We start from the raw sequence: 17,748 nt of genomic DNA, 5'->3' as shown, positions 1-17,748 counted from the left end.
CAATTTTTTATCTGTGTTTTCTTTAGATATATTTAGAATCTCTTTCATTTCTTTTATCATTTCTTCTTTTATCTGGGAGATTATTTTGAGTTTGAATTTCTTTAAAGCTTCCTGGAGTTGCTTGTCAATTTCAGTGGCTATTGTGTCCGATATATGAGGTGGATGGGATATATTTTCTTCTATATACATCGCTCCTAGGGTTTCTTGAGATGGGCTGGAGGTTTGAGGTTGTAATTTGGTCTTTCGTTTTGTCATTTTCCTATATTTCTGTGTTTCAAGTGTCACTTGAAAGCTTCCTCAGGATCTGTTGAAAATCCCCTTCTATGTTTGGAGCTACTGGGACTCTGGCGCCGCGCTACTCCAAGCCATTAGGCCTACAGAACCAGTGGCCCTCCTCTGCCTGCTCAGAACTCCGCAGTTCCAGACAAGCTGGGCCTCAGGGACACTGTGCGCCCACCTGCCCCTTGGAAGCTCCACAGTTCTTCAATCGCAGCCGGGTTAGGGTACTCACCACAGGCCGCAGTGCTTCAGGAACCTGTGGACCCTCCCTGGTTGCAGAGATATCCACAGTCCTCCAGACACGCAGAGAGGCCAGTGAGGGCACCCCAGATCTGCCCAGCTCCTCCTCTGCAGACCTGTGGCCAGGCGCGGCAGCTAAACAGGCTGGGCTAGGCTGGTAGTGTGGGCCAGCCCACCTATCGGGAGCTCAGCAGGTCTCCAAATGAAGCCGGGAATGGGGAGGCTGATGTGGAAGCCTTAAACCCACCTCTCTCCTTCACTGCACCTGAAAGCCTGAGGGAACTCCATCAGTCTGGGCGCAGAAATCCAGAGTCCTCCAGACACGCAGAGAGGCCAGTGAGGGCACCCCAGATCTGCCCAGCTCCTCCTCTGCAGACCTGTGGCCAGGCGCGGCAGCTAAACAGGCTGGGCTAGGCTGGTAGTGTGGGCCAGCCCACCTATCGGGAGCTCAGCAGGTCTCCAAATGAAGCCTGGAATGGGGAGGCTGATGTGGAAGCCTTAAACCCACCTCTCTCCTTCACTGCACCTGGAAGCCTGAGGGAACTCCAGCAGTCTGGGTGCAGAAATCCAGAGTCCTCCAGACACGCATAGAGGCCAGTGAGGGCACCCCAGATCTGCCCAGCTCCTCCTCTGCAGACCTATGGCCAGGCGCGGCTGCTAAACAGGCTGGGCTAGGCTGGTAGTGTGGGCCAGCCCACCTATCGGGAGCTCAGCAGGTCTCCAAATGAAGCCTGGAATGGGGAGGCTGATGTGGAAGCCTCAAACCCACCTCTCGCCTTCACTGCACCTGGAAGCCTGAGGGAACTCCAGCAGTCTGGGCGCAGAAATCCAGAGTCCTCCAGACACGCAGAGAGGCCAGTGAGGGCACCCCAGATCTGCCCAGCTCCTCCTCTGCAGACCTGTGGCCAGGCGCGGCAGCTAAATAGGCTGGGCTAGGCTGGTAGTGTGGGCCAGCCCACCTATTGGGAGCTCAGCAGGTCTCCAAATGAAGCCGGGAATGGGGAGGCTGATGTGGAAGCCTTAAACCCACCTCTCTCCTTCACTGCATCTGGAAGCCTGAGGGAACTCCAGCAGTCTGGGCGCAGAAATCCAGAGTCCTCCAGACACGCAGAGAGGCCAGTGAGGGCACCCCAGATCTGCCCAGCTCCTCCTCTGCAGACCTGTGGCCAGGCGCGGCAGCTAAATAGGCTGGGCTAGGCTGGTAGTGTGGGCCAGCCCACCTATCGGGAGCTCAGCAGGTCTCCAAATGAAGCCGGGAATGGGGAGGCTGATGTGGAAGCCTTAAACCCACCTCTCTCCTTCACTGCACCTGAAAGCCTGAGGGAACTCCATCAGTCTGGGCGCAGAAATCCAGAGTCCTCCAGACACGCAGAGAGGCCAGTGAGGGCACCCCAGATCTGCCCAGCTCCTCCTCTGCAGACCTGTGGCCAGGCGCGGCAGCTAAACAGGCTGGGCTAGCACTAATTTCCATTTTGCAATTCAATTTGCACTTCCACTTTACATTTTTGCCAATAAGATAGAAGGTTCCTTTCCCCCCATAGAATTTGTTTCTCTTTTTCTCTGCAGCATTTGTTGTTCTATTTCTTGAAGGTAGCCAGTCTTTCTTGAGTAAGTTTGACTCTCAGTGCTGTCCTAACCTTTATTTCTCTACTGCCTAGTAGTGCTGCCTAGTATTTTTAAGTGTATTTATTTGTCATCTGTACTTCCAAGAAGTCTGCTCATTTCAGGTGCTCATTTTTTAATTGTTTCATTTCTGAGTGTCTACATTTTTTGAGTTTTTTCTAGGTATTTTTTCTTTGCCTGAGGCAAAAAATTTTTCCATCTTGTAGGTTGATTTTCAGTCGAGGTTGTGTCCTTTGTTGTGCAGAATCTCTCTAATCTGATGAGGTCCCATTTGTTGATTCTTGATGGTAATTTTGTGTAATGAAGAGTCTGTGTAGAACTGATGCCTCTGTCATGAAGAATTTTATTTTTGTCCTGCAGATTGCTTTTGTTCTCATATTTAGATCTTTGATTCATTTTTATTGCACTTTAGTGCACGTTGAAAGAGGTTGGTCTTGTTTCAGTTTCTCCATGTAGACAGCCAGTTCTCAGAGCACCATGTATTAAGGAGGTTCCCTCCCCTCCTGCACACATTTTTGGCCCCTTTATCAAAACTGAGACAACTTAATGGGCTTTGGGTTGTTCTGATTTTATGCCAATACAAGTCCAGGTTTTATATCTAATAATAGATTCCACCAGAATGACTAAAAATTTATAAATTTTGACAATAATAGTAAGGAATTAGAACTAATATGTGGAGGATATATGGATATTTCCAAATATCTTGGAAAAATATTGTCAGTTCCTTAAAATTTAGCCATATCTTTATGTAACCTTGCAATTCTGCTCCTAAGATTTTATCAAAGGAAAAAGAAAATATGACTATATAGTGTTTAAATTGTGTGAAAGCTTGCTCTATTTTTATGCCCCAATGGAGAAAAATAGATGACTGTAAGCAAATAAATAACCACAACAAGACAGCAATACAACCAGTGACCGTTCTAGGGTGTAATGTCATTTTCTTACAGCACGGTGCTGAGGGTGCCTATAGGAGAAGGGGATGAAGGTGGCTAGTGAGCACAAGATGCTTCACTCAGTGATGTAAGTAAACTAAGGCTCAGCTCCCCACTAGTAGGTTCCAGAATTCCAATGGTCAGGGTTCCACTGCAGGTCAGCCTGGTGAGTGGAGGATATTTTGCGGGAATCTGAAGCTACTCAAGTCAAAGATGCCCTGATTCCTGTGATTCCTCATCTAATGAACACTGAGAGAAGCACTGAAGACAGAGCCCCACCTGAGTCACCGAGCCCCTTAGCCGATTCCCACCTAGCACATGAGTGGGCAGGGAGGACCATGTGGTCCTGGAACACACGCTCCAGCATGAAAAAGAAGATCAAAGCACACACAGTGAGGCTGAAGACCAGAGGAACAGGAGAACAAAAGGCCATAGCAAACCCTCAAATCAGTATGAATGTCTTCAATGTGAGCACTATTGCATCCAATAAAAGCTACCTACATCATACATAATACACACAGGGGAGGCTTGTTTGCAGGATCTCCCTAATACTTGGTAAAAAAAGAGTAGGAGCAGCTATCTCAAGGTTCCCTGGTGGGGGTACAGGATAACTCCCCACAGCAACTTTAAACAGAAAGCAATCAGCTCCATTTCTGTTCTCTAAGTGGGGCACTGTGAACTGAATTGCATTACAGGCAGCATCCTTGGTTTCCCCCATCCCGTCACCACACGAATAGTGTGTGTTTCATGGTTTCTGTAATGGCCTAAGTAATGACCCCTGCAAGGCACTGCTGCTTAACTGAGAGACTGCGCTGGGTGTCAGCTCTCACGTGTGTAAGGTGAGGTCACAACAGATGCTGTCTTGCCATCTTCCAAAGCTCTGCATGAGATGAATTGTATATAATGTTTGAGTCACTTTTCCACACCTAATCTAAGAAGTTTCTAGCTGACATTAAGGTGAATGCCAAGCATTCCAGTTAATTATGTCACCTTGTAATTCTAGCAAAAGAATGTTGACCTCCAGCTTTTGGGAGTGGGAGAGATGGATTCAATGTTTCATCAGACAACAGAGCGAGCCATGACTCTCAGAAACACGAGGACCTTGCGGGAAGCCTAAATGTGCTAAGGTGATGCCAGTAAGAGAGACAGAGAGATTAGGGGCAGATTGCAGAGTTAAAATGCAAGTGCAGGCCGTCTCCAGTCAGACACCCACGGGCACCTTCTTTCTAGAGTCCATGTCAGTAGCTTGGATTCTGGTCAGCACCAAGAATCCGGGGAAGAATTCAGACCAAACTTCTTTGCTGTCATCCGTGGACTTTGGGAACCTGAGATGTTCTTGTCTATAATGAGGAGCAGGACCAGAATGGGAATTCTGTATACCTCAGTTCCCTACAATGTGGGAACAAACTCAAGTGGGTTATCGCTGAGAGTTCTTGTGCTTGGAAAACTTAGCAGAGATGTTAGCACCAATTTTTTAACCTTTTCTCTGATGCAATAAAGCTCCTTTGCCATGCTATAACTTTAATTTTTCTATTCAGTCAAAAAAACTTCCCACTCCCCCTGCATTCTGTACTGCTATTCTGATGTGTAATAAACATGCTAAACCTATCCATTAATAAATTCCATTCAGTTTCCTTCCAAATGTACCTCTCCACTGTTTCTCCCTGTCCTAGTATGGGATCCCATCAGTTACAAAAATGTCCACATAGGAATCATTTTCCTCACTAATGCACCTCTTCTTTCACACCCAAAGGCATCAGTAAGTCTTATGATTTCTTCTAATAGAAATTGTCCTGCCCCAAACTTGTCTCTGTATGACCATTTCTACCAGTTTCCCTGATTGAGCCATCAGACTATGATGGGTACATGGAAATTATAAGGGCATCCAGACAGAGTTGCATCTAAACTAGACCCTGAACTCTGGGGAGGATATGAAAGTGTGTGGCTATGTCACTAGATGGTGCACAGTGAGACCTCAGTGTGAGGACAGCCAGTTCCCTCCCTGCATCCTGGAAGCCTGCACCATGTACCTAGCAGGCAGTGGGCATTCAGCACAGAGGAAGGTGGTGGCCTCACCCAGGCAGCTGGTAGGGGCCTCATTTACTCCCATGACCAGTCACTTCCAGAGTCTCATGGATCCGTTTGCACTCTTTTCAGCTGTGAATTATCAGAATGTATTTTGTCAGAATCATGCCTCACTGAACATTAACTGACTGGCTCACAAAGTGTAAAACCCAGAAATGATCACCTCACCTACTTGAGTGTCAGTTTTTTTCTTCTGTAGAATAGAGTCAGAATGATGACCTCATTTAGCTGATTTGGGGGTCTTGGGGATTAAACTCGCAACTTCATGCTTGCCAGGCAGGTGCTTATGCTGCTGAGCTAAATCTCCAGCCCTAGCTGACATTTTAATGGAAATAAAGTATCTGGGCTTGAACTCCTTCCCCATACTGGCTGACTCTCTTTCTGGCAAATCATGACAGAGTTTGAATTACTGCTCATGTAAGATGTATAATGCTAGCTGTGTGATTCTGGGATGCAGGCTTGAACAGTGGGAGGATGCGATCCACCGGACCATAGAAACTTGAGGACAGGAGAGGATAGCTTTTACACGTAAGGCTACTTAAGAGCAAAGATTACAGGAGCACTGAGAAAGACCTGCAGAGCAAGCAGTTCAGCTCCAGACAGACTCTTCTGTTTACTGATAGGTAATATTCACCATAAACTTAATCCTTACTGTCCTCAAACCTATTCCATCAAAATGCATACCTGCCCTAGTATAAGACCCCATCTCTTACAAAAATAAAATGTAAGAGAGCCACAGTTCATCACTGTGCTGTGACCCTGTGGGATGAAGCAGCCAAGATTTTATTCTACCTTCTGAGGCCCCCCTCTCAGACATGGGCAAAATTATGCAAACAATAATCCCTTGCAGAGACCTGGAGATGGGGAGCCTGCTGATGAAAGTTCTGGCCTCACAGCTTTCCGGCATAACTATATAGTCATGGGTAGCTTTGTGCCCATTTCCCAAGTTTCCCCATTCCTTACTGATTGGTGCTTCTGGGCTTCTTTGAGCAGCTGGCATTTCCAACTTTCTTAGTGAATAACTGTCTTAGACAGCACATGAGTGACAGTGTATCACTCACCAGAGGTCATGACTTTCTTTGTCTTGTTTACCTTACTTTGACACAGTGTCCTCCAGGTGGCAGCACTCTAATCTTGAGGTGACTGAGGAGTGGTCCAGCTCTGAGAGCCTCCCCCTCATCTATCTGCTCATCTCTAGGGAGCCACTGGCATGAAGCCACACCTTGGCCTGACCTGCCTCAGGCCGGCAAGGACTTTTAAAAACAGGATTGTGCACTGATAATTCCTGTTTAGACAGTGTATAACTGAATATTTTAAAGTAATATGCATTTTAAGTGAAATGTATAAATTTTCATCTATTATAACCTATTGTACTCAATACTGTGCCTACATTGAAATGCAGAGTTCATCAAGCTTAACAATGCAGCCTCCTCTGTGTGAGGGCCTAAAGGACCCACTTCATACCCAGAGCACCCCTGGGCTCCTCTGCTTTCATTCATCTCCACCCCTGTCCTCACCCCACTGATCTGTGCTCATCAGCAGAGTTTAGGTCGACTTTCACAACTTTAAACACATGTGCTGTTTAAAGTCATGAGTTTAAATGAGTAAAACTTACCCTTCTAAAAGTTTTCTAATAAATTGTAAACATATCTGTGATCACACAAGTATAAAATTTTAAGTTCCATGAAAGAAAACCTTTCTAGAACAGTGTGGCCTGATTTCTGTATGTGTAATGTCCTAATGGTTTTATGATGTTACAAAAGTAGAAAGGTTTCCTTAACAAACGTGGATATATGCACCCCATAATGGAAAATAACTACTGGAGATATGTTCACTGTTTGCAGTTAGTATTCTTGCAACACAGGGAAAAGTAGTAAGACAGGTAGAAATTTGTTGAGGGTTTTATGTGACCCAGGACGCTTCATAAGAAAACCAAGCGATGAAGACAAGGGCAGTGCAGGAGCTTTGCTACCAGGCTGGCTGAATCGGTGAATGATTGTGAGCTGTAAGTGAATAAACACCTGGGCTCTTGACACTAATCTGTGAATGATTCAGCAATCCTGGTGTGCAAATTCCATTGTTTAACCTGACCTCGAGTGACAAGGCTGTATTTCCTCTGCATTTGGCAGCATACTGCTCAAGTGAAGGCTTTCTGACTCGCTTGGCTGAAAGGTGAGCAATTCCATACTGGAGTTACCCTGTGTTTTAGAAAGGGGAGAGGAGAAGGTGAGTGCAGAGTTCCAGGTCCTCTTGTTTTATGTTTACATTTTGTTATATCAGGAGTTTATTTATTAGCAGTTACAAGTCACCATGGTACACAGTAATGTGCCTTTTATTGTGGGGTAGAAAAATTCCCTGCTGGTTCAAAGCTCTAGGTCACTATCTATTCTTATTTTAATTTTAATCAAAGCCACTAATTTTGCAACTTTACCTCATTCTTTTTCCTTAGATAGTGCCTTATTTATAAACTAATTGAATAAACAGTTTTTACAATTGAAATACTGAGCATGGCTTTTGATAGAGTTTAGAAATCTGTGAAGCATTTGGGTGTTGGTGATGCATTAGATCCTTTGGGGAAATTTCCTGCAGAGAACAACTTCCTGTAGGTGCTACCTGCCAATCCCACACTGAGAAACACAGCAAAGTGGTGTCTGCAGGGATGTAGACATTTATTAAATATGAGAATGGAAATTGAAATGAGTGTCAAATGTGAAAAAATTGTTGCAGTGTGGGATTGTGCTTAGAATTTGACCTGAAATTTAAAACACTGATTTGGACCTTTAATCCCAACACTTAGGGGGCTGATGTAGCAGAATTCTTGCAAGTTTAAGGCAAGTCTGAGCCATGAAGTGAGCTCAAGGACAGCCTGAACTGCATTGTGAGACTACGTCTCAAAAAAGAAAAAAAATTAAACACGGAGATAGGCTTTTACTGAAGTAGGTATATATTCAAATAGGCAGGATCTGCATTAATATTAAGGAATAAGAACACAAGTTCTTTTTGAATAGGAAAAGCTAAGTTGACTGACAGGAAATGGGAGATAACAGGCATGTGGAGGGAGACCCAACAGCAGTCAAAGCTGTAAAGGACTTCTGAGATGAGCTTGACCTAGTGTTACAGTGCTGAAGAATTCTCTGCTTGCTAGGTCTGAGAGTAGGAAAAGAGTCACAGGTCTATTTAAAGGAGGAAAACTTTGTCATGGATAAATATTTCTTCTGTGTCTACTGGTCAGCTCCCCTAATTATTGCTGAGGTAGGATAGGAAATTAGAATACTAGTTCTAATTTTCTAGTTGGTGATTTGAAAATATGTTGGACACCAAAGATTTCAAGGCACATATGATGTTTATCATTGTCTAGTGACTGACCTGAGAAATTTGACCCTGGCCTACATCCTCCTAAATTTGAAAAAAACATTAATTTTAGCAAAATAATTTTTTTACATTTTGACACAAGGTCTTACTACCCTTCCCAAGGTAGCAAGTCTTGTAATCCAAAAACAAGCCCTTTACACCCCCAAGCTCAAGTCCAAAAATGGGGCAAGACATGTGTTTAAAAAGCAGCACTGCTTTATTTTATCCTGGGCCCAGTGACACAGTGCAGTTGGAGTTTGCAAAAGGTGTGTGTCTCCCTCAACACTTTCCAGATTTTTTTGTAGAAAGTGTGGTTTACAAAGTAAGGGGTTATGAGCATGGATCAGGAAATCTGCTAATGAATCTGGAAGAACTTTGTTTCCCTTTGCAGAGGACAGAGAAGTCTAGCAGGAATTAAAAATCCTTTGTCAATTTATTTTAGCACTCAACTTTAGATAACATCTGTTGTCTGCAGAGGGCAGCAATGGTTAACATATCAACTAGGTCAGGTTATCAGGGACTTAACAGTTCTTTATAGAGGGGAGCATTGATTAACATATCATTTAGGTCACCCAGAAAAAATGATGCCTACAGAACAGTATGGCAGTGTTACAGGTACTTTGGTCACATAACTTAGGCATAATACAAACATAACACAGATCTTTTTGCTAGTGTACAGGATTCCCCACTGATTTTAGTCAGTAATCCAAATCATTGGCTCATGGGGTTTTCAGACATAGGTATCTGTTTATAACCTTGTTTCTTTAAAATGATAAGCTTTATAGTTTAAACCACATCTTTGATATAGTTTACCAACTTGTTTATAATGCAAGGCCCAATAGGAGGATTAACAAAGGTCTTGCAGCTGCCATTATTAAAGCTGATAACCAAGAGGAGAAAGAAAACCAACATTTAAATTGGCTCTGTTCTATCTGATGACTCCATAATGATTGGCATACAAGCAAAAATTTTTTTCCTAAAGTCAGACAGAGGCCTCCTTGGGGTTTCCATGGGGGAGAACACAAATTATCAGTTACATTTGTCAATCTTAAGGTTTAGTGAGTCCTTAGAGCGAGTGACAGTCAACTCGTCTGTAGGTTGATCACCTTTAGAGGCCAGGACCACCTTGAAGTGGGAATTATAAATCCAGGCAGGCTTTCCAGCTACTTTGATAGCAGTTGGAGTGCTGAGGACTACAGTGGAGGGAACTTCCCAATCGTGTCTCAAGAGATTCACGGTGATGCCTCTTGATGAGGACCAGTATCTCAGGCTCTATTGCAGGGTGTTTGTCCTTGCAGTGGGCCACAGGGGGAGGATGTTGTTGTTGGAATAACCAGTGGATGGAAGTCAGAACTGGCTGAAGGGCCTGGGAGGGAGTTAATAAGATCTTGATAAACTAAATAAGCTACTTTTTTCCCAGAAATTTTAGGGATAAGAGGAAGATGTCTCCCTTTGCACACAAAAGGGCAAAAACTCATACAGTTCTCACCAGTTTCTAAGGCCATTAGTTATTATTGTCTTTAAAGTCTGGTTCATCCTTTTTATTTGTCCTGAACTTTGAGGCCAGTAAGCACAATGGAGTTTCCAATTGATCTGCAATGCTTAGGTTAGTTTTTGAATTATATGGGCTATAAAAGCCAGGTCATTGTAAGATCCCATTGATAAGGGGAGCCAAATCGGGGGAAACTGCTATTGGATTTCCGGGATGGTGATTATTATATATCTAGGTGTAGTTATATTTTGGTTATGACTATTTGGAGTTCCATATGCTTCACTGAACCTGAGGTCAGTTTCTGATCTCATATCTAGGAAATTTTCAGCTATTACTTCTCTAAATATCCTCTTGACGTCCTTTATGTGGTCTCCTTCTTTTTCATTAATCCCTATCAATCTTATGTTGTTTTTCTTGGCATCATCTTGCAGTTGTTGAATTGTTATTTCCTGATTCTTTGTTATTTTTTAAAAATCTTTGCTTTCCTGTTCACTAGCTGCAGTCCCGTCTTCAAGGTCTGAAATTCTATCTTCCCTTTCATTGACATGGTTTTTACAGCTTTCAGTGGAATTTTTGATTTCCTGTATATCTTTGGCATCTGCTTTATGTATTCTGTTTGTTTTTTTATATTGCTTATCTAGGGATTCTATCTTTTTGTTTAGTTCCTCCAATTTTTTAACTGTATTTTCTTTAGATATCTTCAGCATCTCTTTCATTTCTTTTATCATATCTTCTTTTACCTGGGAAATGATTTCTAGTTTGAATTCTTTTAAAGCTTCGCATATTTGCTTGTTTATTTCAGTTGTTATTATGTCCGATATTTTAGGTGTATGGCATATATTTTCTTCTATATACATCGCTCCCTGGGTTTCTTGAGATGTGCTGGAGGTTTGAGGTTGTAATTTGGTCTTTCGTTTTGTTATTTTCCTATATTTCTGTGTTTCAAGTTTTATTTGAAAGCTTCCTCGGGGTCTGTTGGAAATCCTCTTCTATGCCACCATCTCCTGGGACTCTGACACCCACTTCCACCAGGCCACCGGGCCTCTGGAGCCTGTGCCACTCACCTGTTTGCTTAGAACTCCACAGTTCCCCAAGCACATCTGGAACAGGGAGGTGGATGCAGGAACCTCAGACCTGCCTAGCTGTTCCACTGCACCCAGAATGATCGAGGGTTGCAAACAAGCCGGGCTTGGGCAAAAGTGCACCGGCCCTTACTCCTGGATGCTGGGCCTCTGGAACTGGTGATTCTCACCTGCTTGCTTAGAAATCCACAGTCCTCAAGACACACAGGGAGGCGGATGCAGGCACCCCAGACCCAGCTAGCTGTTGCACTGCACCCAGATGATGCAAGGGTTGCAAACAGGCTAGGCTCTGGGGACAGTGGGCACCCATCTGCTTGCTTAGAACTCCACCATTCTCCAAGCATGGCCAGAACAGAGAGGCAGATGTAGCAGGAAAAACTTTCTTAAAGGGTAAGAGGATCAGTCGATGAAAAAAGGGGAGGGGAGTGACAAGAAATTAACTGCACACAGGGAAATAAATATTATGAACTGAAGTGTACAAATAAGAAAGGAAGGGAATCGAGAGGAGGATGGAGCAGGGAGGAAGGAAAGGGAAAGGGGACAAAAAAGGAATCAACATGGGTAACGATAATCAACTCCCCACACAGAAGGTACACATTATCACCAATTAAAAACACCTTAAAAGAGAAAACCTTAAAGGCAGTACAAAAGAGCAAAGCCAAGGATGCATATGCTTCTTCTGGGAAGTGAGTAGACAGTGGAGTGGCCTCTTTAGAAGTAACAAAAGGAAAAAGATCCTTCAACTTACAATTCTATAGCCAAAACGTCTTTCAAAGGCAAGCAGAAGAAATACTTTTTCAAAAATGCAAAATCTGGAACAATTTACCAACCGCACTTTTGTCTAACAGAGAAGTTATGTGAGACTTAGCTGTGGTGACAACTCGAGTAAGGAACATCCAGCAGAGAGCAGTTGGAGGGAGGGGAAGGAAATGGGTGGGAGAAGAATGAAGTTACACCATGTAGAGGTACAAACTGCTGGTGATAATGTGATTATTACATACCTCTCACAGAAAGAAAGAAGAAACCCCCAGCTGGTTGGCCTCTCATAATTCTGGGGGGGGGTGTCGATTGGCTCACTGAAGAGGGAAGACCCACTCCGGGGTGGGTGGTGTCAACCAGTAGACTTGTAGTCTCAAAATATAGGGAGACTGGGCCACATGTTTATCATCCTAAAGGACGTCTATCTTCAGCCCTTTGTTGACAGTGTCATACATTCTATATTGCACCAAAAATGTCCTATCATTCCTGTCCAAAGGTGCAGTGACAAGAATCCTGGCTACCTCTTTTGATGAAAGAGGTTTGATTACTACTTTGAATACTACTTGACCTGGGGGTGAGTGAGTGAGGTTCTGGCCCTGTGTGCTGACTGCCTGTAGGTAGAAATAGTGGACGAGCAGGATGACGGCCACCTGCAGACCTGGTCCCCACACCAGACTGTGCTGAGCACTCATGGGTGCCTCTGCAGCCACTGCATCCAGAGGCTGCACAAGCCCACAACAGATTTCTTGGCACAAGCCATCAAATAAAGAAGAGCCTGGACTGAAGTATTCCAAGTCCTGAAAAAAAAATGACCTCCAAACTATATTGATCTTTCCTGAAAAATAACTTTCAAAATTGGTGAAGAAACAAGAAAAGTCCATGATAAAGAACAACTGAAAGAATTCATAACCACGAATCCAAACGTACAATAAATACTGAAAGCCATTGTAGTGAAAGAGAGAAAAAGACCATGGCTTCAGGCCAGCAGCAGAGGGGGCTCACTGAATGGAGCAGACAGTGGAATGAAGGGGAAAGTAGGCAACCAACAGCAGAAAAATAGCATCATAGATATATAAGAAATACGTTTAACCCAAAAAGGAATTTATAGATTGAAAAATCAAAGATGAGAAAGCAGTGTTCTAAGTGACAGGGAACCTGAAAAAGATAAGGGTAGCTTACGATCAGCTGAGGATTGGTTAGAAAGCCATGACACTTTTATACAATGGAAAGCTACTCAGCTATAAAGAAAGTTACCTTTGAGTCTCTTGTAGGTTAATGGATACAACTAGAGATCTTGCTCAGGGGTAAAATATTTCAGAGTCACTCAGGTGAACAGCGGGTTGACTCCCTAATATAAAAAGTAGAGACAGTGTGCATTTTAAGCTAGTATCATGAAACCCACGATACTCATATTACTCTCATTGCTCTGATTAGTTTGGTTTTATTCTGTATCAGTTTGTCTACTTGTATTAGATTTGATGACATGGGTAGTTATTCCAAAGACAGTAGGATATATCATAGAAACCATTTTCAATTTCCTTTTAGCTTGAAATTCTGTTTTGCTTTCATTGTTTGCTTTCATTGTTTTGTTCTGACTGTTTTCTATTTTGTTTGATAGCATCAGGTATAGGCAAGTACTTTGAGTACAATAAAATGCACGATGATACGTATTGTGTTTTGACTATTCATTTGAATTCCTATAATGTTTCCATTGCTTTGTTTTTATTGGCTTTTGTCTGTACTGTTTTGTTCAATTTTATTATGCCTCATGAAATGGGCAATGTTTTGAAGATAAGAAGAGACATTATGGTAGCCATAATTGATCTCCTTGTATTTCTTTTGTAAGTCATGTACCATGTTCATCCTTTTGTTTTGATTGACTCTACTTTTTTGTCTCTTTTGGTTTTATTCTCTTCAAATAAAACAAGGATCATCTTCAAAATATTCATGTATATATGTGAACACTGAGCCTTTCATGATCTAAAAATGTTTTCACATAGAATCACATAGAATTCAAAATGCAAATGAATGTTACTGTTATAAGTATTTGGAAAATATCCTATATACCATAGAGCTGTTCACGTTTAAAATTCCTCATATATTGTTGATTTACACATAAAAAAGAAACATGGTAATCAGTATTTAGAGGTAAGAAAAGTAAAATAATATGTTTCATGTTGTTCCAAATGTACATACATCGGTATATACTTGTGGGCTTTTTTTTTTACTTTGAGCCTGGATTTCATACTGTATTTCAGATTAACTTTGAACTTACTTTGTAGCCCTTACTGGCCTGAGACTCATAGTGATCCTTCTGCCTCTACCTCCTGACTATTGATAGAGTTCTACTGTGTCATTATGTGCAATGATTCTCTCAGGATTGTGAAATACATTAAAATCATCAAATGATTTTAGTTAGTGATCCACGCAGTGTGTTGTTCAATGCAGTATATGAAAGGGAATTCACAATATCTAATATGAGAATAAATTCACAGTTGCTAAGCTCTTGGAAAAGTCCAGATGCTGATCACTGCATGCCTGAGTAAAGAAAATGTAGGGTCAGCTCATCATGGTGGTGCATTCTTGCAATCCCTGTACTCTGGTAGACTGAATCAGCAAGACAACTTTAAATTCAGCCTGAGCAACTTTATGATCAATAAGACTCTTCTCTGAAAAATAAACCACATACTAGATCAGCAAATGTATTTCATCCTAAGACATGTACTTAACACTCTACAGTGAAAAAAATATGCTATAGAAGGAACCATGATATTATTTCCCAAGAAACAAAAATAATTGGACCTTAAATGAAGTAAAGAAGCCACAGAAATTGAAATATCACAGGGCTTCTCCTAAATAGGAAATTAAAAGCATATTTGAGAAGTAAAAGTAAATAGAGATAATACAAGAAATCTCCACTTTCTGTAGATGAGGAAGGTTATCAAGGTAAATGGATAAGGAGGAGAATGAAGGTGTGAAGAGATCAAAAGTGATCAATATTTGATAGTCATTTGTAGCATTATCCTAATACGATATTACATACTGAAATCATACCAATTTAAAATTGCCAAGTGAAAACCATCCTTTTTAGAATGAATAGTACTTTGAAAGAAACACTGCAGGGCAATGAGTGAGTTAAGCATCAGAATTACTGAGGCATCAAATCAAATTTGTCATCTTAAATCTCAATTGTTAATATGGAGCCCTTTCCATTGTGATTGTTATCTTTATTTTTATCTCTTTACAGATACGATGAAGACAATTATTTGAGATTTGGAGAGCAGCAATATAAATGTTTGGAAGATGTAGAGACCTGCAGATATTTCCAGTCCTTTCAGAAGCATGAAGTGAGGAATATTGGAGAGAGACACTGTCAGTATGGGCAGTGTGGGGAGGACAGCTCTAATCTTAGTGAACAAACTCACGCTGGGCAGAAAACACTTGTAGGTTAGAAAAAAAAGAAAGCTTACACTACGTCTAACAATTTTCAAATACACAGGACAAATCACAGTTCAAGGAGCTTATATATACAGAAACGCTATGAGAATAGATCTATTTCTTTATACTCTATTGAAAAAATGTTTAAAATATAGTGGAGAGAAACACCATATAACTGAGCAATGTACAAAAACATTATTTTATAGTAACTTCTTTAAAAAAACATAAAGAACTTCACACTGGAAAGAAACTATATTTATGCAAAGTATGTGGGAAAGCATTAAGTACAGGCAGTAGCTGTCAAAGACGTAAAAGGATTCACACTGCAGAGAAAGCCTTTGTATGAAACAAATGTGGAAAATCACTCATTAATTACCCAGATTGTAAAATACATGATAAAACTCACACTGGGGAGAAACAATTTATAGGTAAGAAATGTGGGAAATCTTTCCTTCAAAGTGATAAACTTATTACACATGAAAAAATTCACACAGAGGAGAAATATTATGTGTGCAACAAATGTGGGAAAACATTCAGGAGAGCTTCAGATTGTAAAATAAATGATAGAATTTACATTAGTGAAAAACCCTATGTATGCAACAAGTATGGGAAAGCATTCATGAGAGCCTCAGATTGTACAATACATGATAAAACTCACACTGGGGGAAAACCCTATGTGTGCAACAAATGTGGGAAAGCATTCAGGACAGCCTCAGATTTTAAAATACATGGTAGAATTCACACTGAGGAAAAACCCTATGTGTGCAACAAATGTGAGAAAGCATTCAGTACAGCCTATGGTTGTAAAACACATGATAGAATTCACATGGGGGAACAACCCTTTGTATGCAGCAAATGTGGGAAATCTTAAAGTGATTAACTTATTCCCCATGAAAAAATTCACACAGAGGAGAAAACGTATGTATGCAACAAATGTGAAAAAACATTGAGTACAGCCTTCAATTGTAAAGCACATGATAGAGTTGCACTGGGGAGAAATGATATATATGTAAGCAATGTGGGAATTCCTTCAGTTGAAATGGTACCCTTATACATGAAAGAAATCATATTGTCTAGAACTTTTATGGATACAAATAATGTGGCAAAGCATTCAGTATGCAGAAGTGCTGAAAATAAATCCTATCTATCTATGTATGATATTAGGGATGTCTTTAAGCTATAGTAGTGACTTTTGTGTATATAAAAGAATTCACTCTGAAGAAAAACTATCTATATGAGAAACAAGAAAATGGATTTTTTTGATAAATTCTGATATTATAAACATAAAATATCCCACACTAGAAAGAAAACTTATGAACATAAGGAATGTAGGAAAATTTTCCAGAACCAGAGATATTGTCACTACATGAAAGAATTCCCTCTGTGTAGTAATTCTATGCATTTGAACAATGGTCGATACCATTTAGTGCACAAAAGTGCCATCAAATAGAGGAATAATGCACACAATAAAGAAAACCTTTGTGTGTAGGTTGTGTGGAAAAGATTGGCTGGAGTGTTTCCCTTTTGCAAACATAAGATTCCCCTCATGCTGAGGAAACTGCGTGTGAGAAATATTTGGTAAAAATTCAGCTGAAAGACACTATACTTCCGCGTGATGCCATATTGTTTCCCTAGTTTATGTATGCAATGTGGGAGAAAGCATTTAGTACTTATTATTATTGTCAAATATGTGAAAATAATCATAGTTAATTGAAATCTCACATATGTGACTATTTTGAAAATATTTCAAAAATTACTCATGTAGAGGAAACATAAAAATAATATAAAATTATTGCTGTCAGTATATATTCATAGATTTTTTTTGGAAATACTGTCAAACACAGAGTTATCCTAAAATGTTTTCATTTCTTTTTATGAAGCACACATAAATATCTGATTTGTCTTAGCCTTAATAAAATATTATATTTGTTAAAGAAAATATAAGTAGGGTGAATCATTTTTCCCATGTTTTTATTCACCATTTTTCTGTCTTATAGATGAAAATCTCTTATCTTATCTCAATTTTTCCCAACAGAATCTTTAACTCCTGTATCAGTTTATTGAGAAGGTCTACACATACACATTCAGAAGTGTGCTTATATTCATGGCCTGTAAGATATATTGTCACAAAAGCAAATGCAGACTCAGTAACTGATAGAAACAAGAATGAACTTAAATTAGGGAGAAATCTTATGTATGCAAGACTTGTGGAAATAAGATCATCTCACAAGCAGGTTATAAAATACATGATAGAACTCACACTAGGGCTGTTTAGCTGCCGTGCCTGGCCATCGGTCTGCAGAGGAGGAGCTGGGCAGATCTGGGGTGCCCTCACCAGCCTCTCTGCGTGTCTGGAGGACTCTGGATATCTCCGCCCAGACTGTTGGAGCCCCCCAGGCTTCCAGGTGCAGTGAAGGGGAGAGGTGGGTTTGAGGCTTCCACATCAGCCTCCCCATTCTGGTTACAC

General features: G+C 41.2%; 1 long non-coding RNA gene across 1 annotated transcript in view; it reads left to right on the top strand.

Annotated features, from left to right (window-relative positions):
- LOC134477213 (uncharacterized) overlaps nucleotides 1-17,225 on the top strand; it is a 29,140-nt gene extending 11,915 nt beyond the window's left edge. The window contains exon 2 of the long non-coding RNA XR_010049103.1: nucleotides 15,091-17,225. This is a non-coding gene — a long non-coding RNA (uncharacterized LOC134477213). The remainder of the gene's footprint in view (nucleotides 1-15,090) is intronic.
- Nucleotides 17,226-17,748: the final 523 nt, after the last annotated feature.

Source organism: Cavia porcellus, unplaced genomic scaffold (assembly GCF_034190915.1).
Source record: "Cavia porcellus strain 051 isolate PalLab524CR breed Dunkin Hartley unplaced genomic scaffold, mCavPor4.1 scaffold_8, whole genome shotgun sequence".
NCBI lineage: Eukaryota > Metazoa > Chordata > Mammalia > Rodentia > Caviidae > Cavia > Cavia porcellus.
This window is presented reverse-complemented; position numbering and strand designations above follow the sequence as displayed.